Source organism: Quercus suber, unplaced genomic scaffold (assembly GCF_002906115.3).
Source record: "Quercus suber isolate HL8 unplaced genomic scaffold, Cork oak 2.0 scaffold_7, whole genome shotgun sequence".
Classification (NCBI taxonomy): Eukaryota; Viridiplantae; Streptophyta; class Magnoliopsida; order Fagales; family Fagaceae; genus Quercus; species Quercus suber.
The window spans coordinates 3,110,501-3,123,873 of NW_027069473.1; the positions used below are offsets into that span (position 1 = coordinate 3,110,501).

General features: G+C 32.3%; 1 long non-coding RNA gene across 1 annotated transcript; it reads left to right on the forward strand.

Annotated features, from left to right (window-relative positions):
- The first annotated feature begins 7,263 nt into the window (after positions 1 to 7,263).
- LOC136068034 (uncharacterized) lies at positions 7,264 to 12,817 on the forward strand. The gene is made up of 3 exons (XR_010629424.1): positions 7,264 to 9,302; positions 9,388 to 10,590; positions 12,060 to 12,817. It is a non-coding gene; the product is annotated as an uncharacterized LOC136068034 (long non-coding RNA).
- Positions 12,818 to 13,373: the final 556 nt, after the last annotated feature.

Sequence of the window (13,373 nt, forward strand, 5' to 3'; positions counted from 1 at the left end):
TATGTATTCTTGTACACAGAAAACTCATGTTCAACAATTTTGGTCCACAGAAGATGCATGGAATAAAGCTGCTGAAGCTAGGGACTCGAGTCAAAAACTTGTAAAACGTTGACATGGAAGTAATGATGTAGTTTCCTCAAATTCACTTGGTGTTTGGAGGTGCATCGCAAATTGTATGCAGTCTTAGGCAGTTCAAGGTAAGTCTTTGGCAGTTCGAGGTAAGTCTTTGGATAATATGGTTCCAGTTACCATTTATTGATGATCTCGCTAAAACATTGCCCTGATTAGAGTTTCTGTAGATACTTGTTCCATGTCGTTGTTCCTCTCAGATAATTTATTTTTCTAAAAATAGATATTTCTGTCTGTTATATTAGATTTGATTCCCTTATTTTTAGACATTTTCAATATTCTGTTCTTGATTGGTTTAAAGTGGAACATTGTGTGTTTCCTAGATGGAGAGTTTTGTTGTTAGATCTTTTTTATTTATATATATATATATATATATTTTTTATAAATTACTGCGGCACACACTGCACACCCTGCATTGCTTAACACAAACTGTTGGTAGGTTTCACGTATGTCAAAACTGAAGAAGGGATTTATTTATTTATTTTTATTTTTTCCCTTTTATTTTTTCCTGGTGTGATAAGAAATTTTATTTTGGACATACACGGTGCACATTTGATTTCTACAAACATAATGGTTAGTGGGCTTGGTGGGATAAGAAATTTGATTTCACTGTAATGTTTTGACGTGCCTGTTATCTAATAAGTAGGCTTTTTATTTGTACAAATTTTGAAGGTCAGTATCATGTTACCATTATAAAGGAAAATGTTGAATATATGACTATGGCCTACTCTGTCTTTAAGTGAACCTAGAATTTTAAACTCCATCGTGGTTTGTTAATGTCATGAATTATGTGAATACCAGACATGAGCTATTTAAATTTGAAATACATAGTTTGGGATTGTTGGTTTTACATTGCAATTCTTCACTACTTTGTTGCGTTGGTAAAATTTCCTCTTCAATCATCGACAATAGCACCAATGGCTATGACACCAAGGTATTCCGAAGTCTCAATCTCTCATGACTTTAAGTAACTTCGATTAATATTAGGGTAAATTGCAACTATCTCCTAATGACTGTGATGAGGAAATAAGCTATACAAAGCTAGAAAATGAAATTTTTCATAGGGTACTGAACCATATTGTGTCTCTACATTCCCAAATCTGTATCATATATTGTGTTTCTCTCTTGTTGCTGTATTTATTCCCTAATGCTTCAGCTTAGCCTGTGGCCTTCAGCTTTCCTTGGCAAACTTAACAGCTTGCAACTCATGAGGTTAGTGTTTTGTCAACCTATCATAACTTGTGAGCCAAGTCTTGCTGTCTGCCTATCATTGTTGTAATGGTATCTTAAGTCAAGAATAAATTGAAAAGATAGGTAATTGATTTTGTAGGTCTGTTGAAGGTGGCCAGATTGCTGTGATTTCTATGTCTAACTAATGAAGCTTGCTAGAAGTTTACTGCTGAGAAAATAATTTACTTGATGACAAGTAAGGCACTTCGGATTTTCTTTCTCTTATCATTTTAATTATGCGTTCACAATTTACTTAATAATTGGTTGTTTACTAAACCCAATTCAGTTCAATGCTCAGTAAGTCTACTCATACTGCCCTATATCCTCTTCTATTCTCTTATATTCTTAATGGGTGAGAGTATTCATGGTATGATTACTTAATTTGATGCCATTGATGAAATTTATGAATTCTGCAACTTGGTTTAATGACTTTTCAAATAAGTAGTACAAATTAATCTCACCATGCACTGTGGCAACACTCGAAAAATTCTACTCTTCTTCTTCAATATTTTAACTTATCTGCAATCACTTGTAAAAAGTCACTAAAAGAAAAATGTAATTAAATTGTGATTGCTGCCATTTGGCTTGATTCTAAAATTTTGTCTTTGCAAATTATCCCAAAACTTAAAAAGTTGCTAAAAGTGTAGTAATTAAATTTGTTTTTTATTGTTAGCAATTGTCTTGCTTCTTTTCAAATTTCTGATTACTAGCCAATTTTCTTTCATCAAAATTATTACCTATTAATTTTTCAAAATTGAAAATTTCTGGAAAATTTGGAAATTTTAAATATTGGATTCATCACTATTAGAGCCTGAAGTCCACGCGCTCATTCTTGGTCTCAGCGTTTCTTGAAATCTTCACTTATTGGTGTCAGATAGCCTCGCCTTCTATTTATTGAGTTGATACTGTAATAGTTCAGGGATCAGTTCTTGGCAATAGATTTTGTTGATTTGGGCTAGGTCATAATTGCTATTTTTATAAGAGTGAATTTATTGTGGGAAAATGGAGTTGAGTTGTATAAGAATGAGGAATTGGGTGAATGAAAGGTCTTGCTGTTTTTTGTTTTCTTGTTTTGATTGAGAGGTCAGTTTTAATGGTTCATGAAGTCAGTTTAAATAAAATTTCAGGCAGCATTGAAGGTGTTGATGGTTCTAATATATCTATATTTGGTTTTTGCCTTTTGAAGGAGGACATGTTGCTTAGATTTTGAAGACTAACTCAGAAAGATGGTGAGGAGTTTGCATTTGGGAAAATAACCAACTTGATTAGAAGTGATGCCAAGGTACTTTAATATGTTTTCTCTTTACCTTTTGGGATTTGTATATATAATTTAATTCAAACCGGTGTTTTACCTGTCCAAATTCAGTTTATCTATTTATATAGGTGTGTGTGTGTGTGTGTGTGTGTGTATACATGTTATAGAGAGAGCGTTTTGTAGCCAACCTGCATATCTACATGAATGAAGTGTTTAGTCTATGCACGGATATGCAATCTCAACTCCATATATGCGTTCATATGTAACCAAAACAATGTATAGATTGAGTAGTCAGATTGATGATTTGTAGCTTGACACCTTTTGATAAGAAAGTCATTGATAGCTTAGCTTGATCAGTGTGAAATGTCCTTTTCTTTGACACTTTTAGTTACTGACATGGAATATAACGAACTAACTAATAGTTCAAAGAACTAAAAAGCTAGGATGTTAAGAAAAAGGCTGGCTGATGCAGGGATGTGATGGGCTGTTTGTGTATGGTTTAGAAACAATGAAAGGGCTGAGTTATTAAGAACAAATTGATAGGTGGATAAGTACCTCTGCAAGAACATTTAGTTCCAAATAGTACACAAAGGCTAACAATTCATTCAATTACCAAAACTGATTTACAAAGAGCTTGCATTCTCCCACTTATACTAGTTGTTTTGCATTGGTAGCCTCTGGATGGTTGACAAGTGTCTAAATCCTATAGGCTAATGCTTAAGAAATCTACTAACTAACTAACTAATTAGTTACAAGTGGATTAGGATATAGGCATATAGTTGCTTGAAATGCCCTGCATCACTGGCAGCCTAGGATGTTAAAAAGCTAACAAAATTGTTCAGCAAGAGAAAAAAAGGTACAAAACTAAAAAACACATGGACAGGGGGAAAGATATTTTGTTTTGCTGCAGAGAAAAAATTTCGTGGAGTTTTTAACCAACTTTCAAGCCAACCAAAGAGCTGAATATTGGTAATTGCCCCAAATTAAAGGAAAGATGTGCAAAGGGGAGCGGTGCCGAGTGGTCTGGGATTTCTCACATTCCAAATATCTATTTTGAAGAATGTATTAAACATGAAGCAGTTTGAAGATCATGTACATTATTAAGATGGATGACCAGTGAGTTTTCTCCAACCTCATCCTCCTTTCTTCTCTTACACCCCTTTCCAACAAATAGTAATATTTTCATAATTTCTCCAAATTTCTTCCTTTGAGTCTTTAGTTTCCCCAAATATTTTTGTTTTTGGCTATGTTATAAACCAATAAATTTGTTGTCTCAATGTGCCGTTACTAGGGACAACATGTCTATTATGTGCAGCCGAAGGAAAATTTTAATTTAATTAGGGAGTTTTGTTATCTAGTCCCAAGATAATGGAAGTTTATAAGATTGCTAATTTTTCTTAAATCCTCTCCTCTTCTAAAATATGAAGCACTAATTTAATCCAATTAGTATATATCATTCATGCCAGTTGTCCACTCTTTCCTCCCACTTTTCCTACGACATTTTCTAATTTTTTTACTTAGAATATATTCCATCTTGATATTCTAATATATGTAGTTTCCATGTGTTGATATCATTGTATCAATGTTCTAAGCCACAGGTAGCTCTTGGTTCCAATGCAATTGTTTCATTGAACTTTGTAAGTTCTTTCTTCCTCATCTCTGCCTCATTTGATTTCTTTATTTCAGAAACCTATTATGAATCCTTTCTTGTTGGTTCTTTTTCTTACTTTCAATTTTGTTTGCTGTTTACTAAATTTGTTGTTCATATACTTCTCAGATTTTGGTTATCCTTGATTTCCAATATAGTGTTCATGTACTTCAGCAAAGAGTGGTCCAGGATTCACCTTGTTCCAAATATGAAGAAAAACTTTTGGTTCCTATTCTAAGCGAGGTCAAAATAATCTAAAATTGGTATATTCTCTCAGATGTCCTTTTTCCTAACTTTTTACTTTGGAATAAACTATACCATATTTCTTGTTCACTTATTTTATCGTGATTTTGCTTTTATATTGTTCAAACTTGTATTTTAATGTAGTGCAAGTGTGCAACATATTTTGCCGTGTAGTGCATGTTGACCATCAAATTTTTGTTTCATTCAATCACTTTTGTTAGTATTTTATTAGTTTTATGTATAAAATTATCTTCTACTTGTTACCATTGCATTGACTTCACTGTAACGTTTTGACTTGTCCATTATCTAATAAGTAGGCTTTTTATTTGAAAAACTTTTACAGGCCAGTATCATGTTCACCCTTTTGAGAGAAAATGTTGAATATATTACTATGGACCTGACTCTGTCTTTAAGTGAACCTGGAATTTTAAACTCCGTAATAGTTTGTTAACGTCATGAATTATTTTGATGCTATTTTCCAACTCAAGAAGTAATTAATGACATAAATTTGTTTGTTATGGTTTCCTAACTTGAAGCTTCCCTCCCGGTGACTTCAACAGCTTACTGGATTATAAGGTGGACACCTATAGGAAGGCTTTTTATTTTTTGGTTGTTCAATAAAATTTTTACATATATATATATATATATATCTTTGACATGTACAGGGAACTGAGATACTTTGGAGGTCTGACCAAAAGCAAAAGGATTGGATACCAGATATGAGCTTATGAAAATTGAAATACAAAGTCCGGGATTGTTGGTTTTACATTGCAATCCTTCACTACTTCATTGCATTTGTAAAATTTCCTATCAAAGTTAATTGTATTGTGGTCCATTTGTTTGATTTTCAATTTGTCTTTTTGTTTGAGTGTGACTGTCTGACTGATCTGACTGGACACTTTTTTTTTCCTACTCTATGTTTCTTTGGTCTACATATGGGTATCTATTGTTCATACCATGCGTTGCCTGAATGGGGGACAATAGTTCATGAGCCGTTGTCACAACCTCTCCAAGCATCAACAATAGCAACAATGGCAATGACACCAAGGTATTCCGAAGTCTCTTATCTCTCATGAGTTTGCTTGACTTTTATTCTACCCATTTATTTATTGTTTTTCTGAAATTAAATAATTTGTGTAATTACTTTGTCAACAAAAACTTATTTCTCTCGGTTGGCTAAATTACTTACTTTCAACAAAAACAATTGTCACTAACTTTCTTTGTTGGGTTAATTACTTTGTTCTTGTAATTGATTTTTTTTTTTTTTTAAATTACTTATTTTTTGTGTGCAAATTGGTCTCTACTTTTGTTGCTGTAGTTGGCTGCATACACTTTCATTCATAAGAGGGCTTGTTTAGTTTGAAATTATTTTTTCTTTTCTTTTATTACTTGGATATTTTATATTTGGTTTGGTTATGAAGCTTTTTCCTTCTTTACTAACTCACAAGTTAACTTCCAGTCTTTACAGAGGTCAGTGTTTTAATATTTTATGATCCCTGTCTTTGTAATTTTCCCTTTTCAATCTATGCTTGGAAGAATGAGTCAAAATCAGTAACCTTTGCAATGAGACCCTTAAAATATTTGACAAAATGCTAGAGTATGTCAAGCACGTCATGCAGCACCCCCCTTATTTTTGGTTAAAAATATGCTTAATATATTGTAGTATTAAGTGGTTTGTTGGATGATGTTCCAATATTTGTCAGGTCTTCTATGTATTTAAATGTTTTTTTTTTTTTGGGTGCTTTTCCTTCTTTTTTGTACTTTTGATCTGCTGGTGCTTTTTGCTTCCAGCAGTTTTTTGAATATACTTTTTCCTACCTATCAAAAAAGGAAAAAGAAAGATTAAATAGAGAAGGTATGGTCATGTTTATACAAACAACAAATAGTGGAAAATGTTGATTCAAGAATACATACTTCGACGTTCTTGAAGCTTTATGGAATTTATTGCAACAATGAAGGCAGTAAAGTATTGATTCTGGGTATGGTTACAAATTGTCCCATTAAAATATTGCGGCCTCACTCTTTATAATTATGCAACAAATTATTAGGAAAAAGTATGTCTCTAAAATTTGTTTTGGCTTTAGTAAGAAATTACAGGAAAATGAAGCATGCACTACCTAATTGGGTGATTTTAATAGCTGTTTTTAAGCCAACTGTGATCTTAGCTGATCTGGGTCTCCCCTGCTTCAACCATTGTTGCAGATTCTTACTTATCAATAAACCATTATTGCAGGTTCTTGATTTATTTGAGATGAGTCATTCTTCCACTATTTGATGCTCAAGAATTCCTCCACTATGGAATTTGAGAAGTTACTTAATGCTTTGTTAGTGCTCTTTGATAATTTAGATGTTGTTGATAGGTTTTGAATAATTTGTATAGTTATTATCTTTGTTGGTATTCTTAAATTGTTGCTTTTGGTTATAATTCTGTTGTGGTCGTGTTTTGTATATGGTTTTTTCCTTAATTTAAATTTGTAGAGCTATTTAATTGATTAGTAGATTGGTTTAGAGTTGTTATGGTTTCAATGATGTCTGGTGGTTATTTGACTTGTTAGTTATTTCTAACTAGGATGTTGCTAACTAATTGTCATGTAAGCCAAATCTAAGTTTAATAATATTTTTTTTGATAAGTAAGAATGATATATATATGAAAGTCTACTCTATGCAAGAAAGTTTAATAATATAATTTTCCTCTTTTTTTCTTATAAAAAAAAAATTATAATTTCTCTCTACCATTAGAAGATGCTGCACAATATATATATATATATATATGTATGTATGTAAACCTAATTTGGAGACTTTGTCCAATCCCCTAACGTCTTAATTATTCAAAAGCGGGATGAGTAAGCCAAATGTTTCTGTCTTGAATGGTTCTTTAAGTAATTTTATTTGCTGTTATAGTGATTTTGTTCTTAAGTTTTAGAATTTTTAGACAGATTCTTTCTAAATGGTCATGGTTCTATTGGTTGTTTTGTTTTGGGCCAATAATTGTAGGTTTGGGTTTTAGAAGCTAGTATACTTAAAAACTAGATCCCCCCACTCCAGTGTTATCTTGCCTTAAATAAACTTTATTTTATTTCATTTTTTGATTGGTATGTTACCCACTCACCCAATGTGTCTTGTGCCCCTGACCTCACCCTCCACCTAACACTTTCAAGGGGAGGAAGTGCCAATTGAGCTAGAGCTCATTTGCATCTTGCCTTTAATAAAACATTAATTTAATATTAGGGTCAATTGCAAGTGTATTGTAATGTGTCTTCGAGTTTCACATCCTCTCCTGTCATTCCAATTGCTCTGAAATTAAGAACAAATTAACTTGATGATTCCATGCCGGTGACTTCAACAGCTTACTATATTATAAGGTAGGCACCTATAGTTAGTCTTTATACTTGTTGGTTGTTCAATAAAAATTTTACTTATATATACACACACGTGCGCGCGCGCGTGCACACACACACATATATATAATATATATATCTTTCACGTGTACAAGGAACAAGATACTTTGGAGGTCAGACCAAAGGCAAAATGAGCTTATGAAATTTGAAATAAAAAGTTTGGGATTGTTGGTTTTACATTGCAATCCTTCACTACTTCATTGTGTTGGTAAAATTTCCTATCAAAGTTCATTGTAATGTGGTCCTTTTGTTTTATATTCAAATTATCTTTTTGCTTGAGTTTGTGACTGATCTGACACTGTATACTTTTTTTTCCCTTACTCTATGTTTCTTTTGTCGAACATATGGGTATTAATTGTTCAAACCATGCGTTGCCAGAATAGGGGACAATGGTTCATGAGCCGTAGCCACAACTCTCCAAGCATCAACAATAGTAAGCATGGGAATGACACCATGGTATTCCGAAGTCTTTATCTCTCATGACTTTGCATGACTTTTATTCTACTTGTTTATTTTATTGTTTTTCAAAAAATTATTTCTCTCGGTAGGTTAAATTACTTACTTTCAACAAAAACAATTGTCAATAACTTGCTTTGTTGGGTTAATTACTTTGTTCTTCTAATTGAATTTTTTATTTTTAATTTATTTACTTATTTTATTGTGGAAATTGCTCTCTACTATTTTTTCCTGTGTTTGGCTGCATGCACTTTCATTCATAAGAGGGCTTGTTTAGTTTAAAATTATTTTTTCCTTTTCTTTATTACTTGGAAATTTTATATTTGGTTTGTTTATGAAGGTGTTTCTTTCTTTACAAACTCTTACGCGAGCTTAACTTCCAGACTTTACAGTGGTCAGTGTTTTAATATTTTATGATTCCTGTCTTTGTAAGTTTCTCTTTTCAAACTATGCTTGGAAGAACGAGTCCAAGTCAGTAACCTTTGCAATGAGACCCTCAAAATGTTTGACGAATTCCTAGAGTATGTCCAGCACGTCATGCAGCACCCCTTTTCTATTGCTAATCTGTTATTGAGTTGATCATATTCAGTTTTTGGGGCTTCCCATGTTTTTAGGCATATTGCCTTTAAGAAACTTCAATTAGTATTAGGGTAAATTGCAAGTATCTGCTAATGACTGTGATGAGGAAATAAGCTATACAAAGCCAGAAGATGAAATTTTCGTAAGTACTGAAACCATATTATGTCTGTACATTCCCAAATCTGTTTAATGTATTGTGTTTCTCTCTTGTTGCTGTATTTATTCCCGAATGCTTTGGCTTAGCCTGTGGTCCTTGAGCTTACCTTCGCAAACTCAACAGCTAGCAACTCAAGAGGTTAGGTTTTTGTCAAACTATCATAACTTGTGAGCCAAGTCTTGCTGTCTGCCTATCCTAGTAGGAATGGTATGATTGTGCTTCTGATTTTAATGGATTTTTAACGTATCTTAAGTCAAGTATAAATTTGAAAAGATAGGTAATTGATTTTCAGGTCTGTTGAAGGTGGCCAGATTGCTGTGATTTCTATTTCTTAACTCATGAAGCTCGTTTGAAGTTTACGACTGGGAAAATAATTTACTTGATGATAAGTGATGCCAACGTACTTTGGGTTTGCTTTCTCTAGTCATTTGAATTCTGCGTTCACAATTTACTTCATAATTGGTTATTTACTAAACCCAATTCAGTTCAATGCTCAGTAAGTTTACTCATTCTGCCCTGCATCCTCTTCTATTCTCTTATATTTGTAATGGGTGAGAGTATACATTGTGTGATTACTTAATTGGATGCCATTGATGAAATATGTAAATTCTGCAACTTGGTTTAATGGCTTTTGAAATAAGTAGTTGAAATTAATCTCACCAAGCACTGTGGCAACACTTGAAAAATTTTACTCTTCTTCTTCAATATTTTAACTTATCTGCAATCACTTGTAAAAAGTTACTAAAAGCTAAATATAATTAAAATTTTTGTGATTGCTGCCATTTGCTTGGTTCTACTTAAATTTTTGTCTCTGCAAATTATCACTAACACTTAAAAGTTGCTAAAAGTATAGTAGTTAAATTTGTTTTTGATAGTTAGCATAGTTAGCAATTGTCTCGCTTCTTTTCAAAATTTCTGATTTCTAGCCTATTTTCTTTCATCAAATTATTACCTATTGATTTTTCAAAATTGAAAATTTCTGGAAAATTTGGAAATTTAAATATTGGATTCATTAATATTAGAGCCTGAAGTCCACATGCTCATTCTCGGTCTCAGCGTTTCTTGAAATCTTCACTTATTGGTGTCAAATAGCTTTGCCTTGTATTTATTGAGTTTATAATGTAATAGTTCATGGATCAGTTCTTGGCAATAAATTTTGTTGATTTGGGCTGGGTCAAAATTGCTATATTTATAAGAGTGAATCTATTGTGGGAAAATGGAGTTGAGTTGTATAAGAATGAGAAATTGGGTGAGTGAAGGTCTTGCTGTTTTTTGTTTCTTGTTTGGATTGAGAGGTCAGTTTTACTGGTCCATGAAGTCAGTTTAAATAAAATTTCAGAAAGCACTGAAGCTGTTGATGGGTCTTAATATATCTATATATGGTTTCTACCTTTTGAAGGTGGACATGTTGCTTGGATTTTGAAGACTAACTCAGAAAGATGGTGAGGAGTTTGCATCCGGGAAAATAACCAACTTGATTAGAACTAATGCCAAGGTACTTTAATTATGTTTTCTCTTTACCTTTTGGGATTTGTATATATAATTTAATTCAAACTGGTGTTTTACTCGTCCAAGTTCAGTTTATCTATATATATATATATGTTAGAAGTATTGATTAAATGATTTAGGGGTGCGCATGCTCGGGATATAGAGGCTATGTCAGACTTCATGGAAACCATATATGGTTCTCCTATAAGGGGGCTAGGTGAGGATAAAATGTGTTGGATACCTAGCAAAGATAAGGCTTTTATGGTTAGTGATTATTATAGAATTTTAGTTGGCAACACTTTCTATGGATTTCCTTGAAAAAGTATTTGGAAACAGAATATTCCCTCTGGAGTAGCTTTCTTTGTTTGGACTGTTGCCTTAGAGAAATGCTTGACAATTGATAATTTACAAAAAAGGAAGGTGTGGATTTTGGATTGGTGCTACATGTGTAAGAGAAATGGTGAATTGGTTGACCATCTATTCCTTCATTGTCCTTTTGCTATGGATCTATGGTCTATGGTTTGGGGTCTATTTGGAGTAACTTGGGTTATGCCGCACACTGTTTTGGGGCTGTTAGGGTGTTGGCAAGGCAGCTTTGGTTATCATCGAAATGGTTATATTTGGTCCATCATTCCTCATTGCTTAATGCGGTGTCTTTGGAGGGAGAGAAATAATAGATGTTTTGAAGATATTGAGAGATCTATTCTGGACCTCAAGCTACTCTTTTTTAGAACTTTAATGGATTGGTTGTTTGCTTTGCAAAAACAATCATTCCCTTTTTATATTGATTTCCCAGACTCCTGCAATTTTTGTATTTGATTTCTTAACCCTTGTTCACTCTCTGTGTACTAGGGTGTTCTGTTTTAATATCAATATAACTTATTACTTATCAAAAAAAAAAAAAAAAATTACCATAGGATAATCGGTAATTAATACGGTATCAGAGTATGAGGTCTTGAGTTCAATCCCTATCTCTTCCACTCTACCTCCCATTTAAATTCCTACATGTTGAATCTCACATATTAAAAGGTAGTTTCAGTCCACACATGAGGGGGAGTGCTAGAAGTATTGATTAAATGATTAAATTTATCATATCTAAAAAGTTTAAGCTTTTGGAACAATCGGTAATTTAACAATATATATATATATAGGTGTGTGTGTATTATAGAGACTCGTTTTGTAGCCAATGTGCATATCTACATGAACAAAATGTTGATATTCTAACTTTTTCACAACATTTTCTAGTATATGTAGTTTTCATGTTTTGGTATCATTGCATCATTGTTGCAAGCCACTGGTTGCACTTTGTTACAATAAAATTGCCTCATTGAACTTTGTGAGTTCTTTCATTCTCATCTGCTTCTCATTTGATTTCTTTATTTCACGAACCTATTATGAATCCTTTCTTGTCGGTTCTTTTTCTTACTTTTAATTTAGTTTGCTATTTACTAAATCTGTTTTTCATATACTTCTCAGATTTTGGTTATCCTTCATTTCCAAAATAGTGGTCATGTACTTCAGCAAAGAGTGGTCCAGGATTCACCCTTTGCCAAATATCAAGAAAGCCTTTCGGTAACTATTCTAAGCTAGCTTAAAATAATCTAAAATTGGTATTTTCTCTCAAGTGTCATTTTTCCTAACTTTTTACTTTGGAATAAATTATACCATAGTTCTTGTTCACTTATTTTGCTGTGATATTGCTTTTATAATGTTCTAAACTTGTATTTTAATGTAGTGTAAGTGTGCAACATATTTTGCTGTATGGTGTTTGTAGGCCTTCAAATTTTTGTTTCATTCAATCCCTTTAATTTTTTTTTTTCTATTATTTTTATGTATAAATCCTCTTCTACTTTTTACCATTGCATTGACTTCACTGTAATGTTTTGATTTGTCCATTCTCTAATAAGTTGGTCTTTTGTTTGTACAAATTTTAAAGGTCAGTATAACGTTCACCCTTGTGAGAAAAAATGTTAGTATATGACTAGGGCCTCTCTCACTTTGTTTCAATGTTACTGGAATTTTAATCTTTATCGTAGTTGGTTAACGTCATGAATTATTTTGATGCTATTTTCTAACTTGAGAAGTAATTGATGCCATAAATTATTTTAATGTCATTTGTATGGTTTCCTAACTTGAAGCTTCCATGCCGGTGACTTAAATAGCTTACTAGATTATTAGGTAGACACCTATTGTTAGTCTTTTTACTTGTTGGTTGTCATCAAAATCAACTAAAAATATTTTGAGTCTTTTGTTTTTTTCGAGGCAGTCTATTAAGATTAACATTTGCATGCTTCAAACATAAGCTTCCTTTTATCTTCAATAGATAGGGTTTCAAAGGCCATACTCTCTTGTATCTCTAGATATCAATATTCTTTTCCTAAAGTTTAGAGGTTTCATTTTTGAATAAAGATACGAGTTAAAACAATTTGTTGGAGTGATGTAAGGTTGAGATCAAGTTTCTCTTTGGTTTTCTCAGCAATATCCTATTGATTTTTTTTTTTTTCCTTATTGTTTCTAAAAAATTTTATATTGAACATGATAACCTTTTTAATTTATGATTATGTCTTAGTCTTTATATCCCATTTACTGTTGTTTATGTCTTATGTCTTTAGGCTTTCACAATTTTTGGTAATGCTTTACTGTACTTTCTTTAAAAAATATGGCATTTGCATCTAAGAGAAATGCGCATGATTTAGTGGTTATAGTAATATTTAACTTGAATGGAAGGTCATTAAAAAAAACTTTAGTAAATTTTTTCATTCCTTCTTTTTTATCAGGCAAATGCAGCTT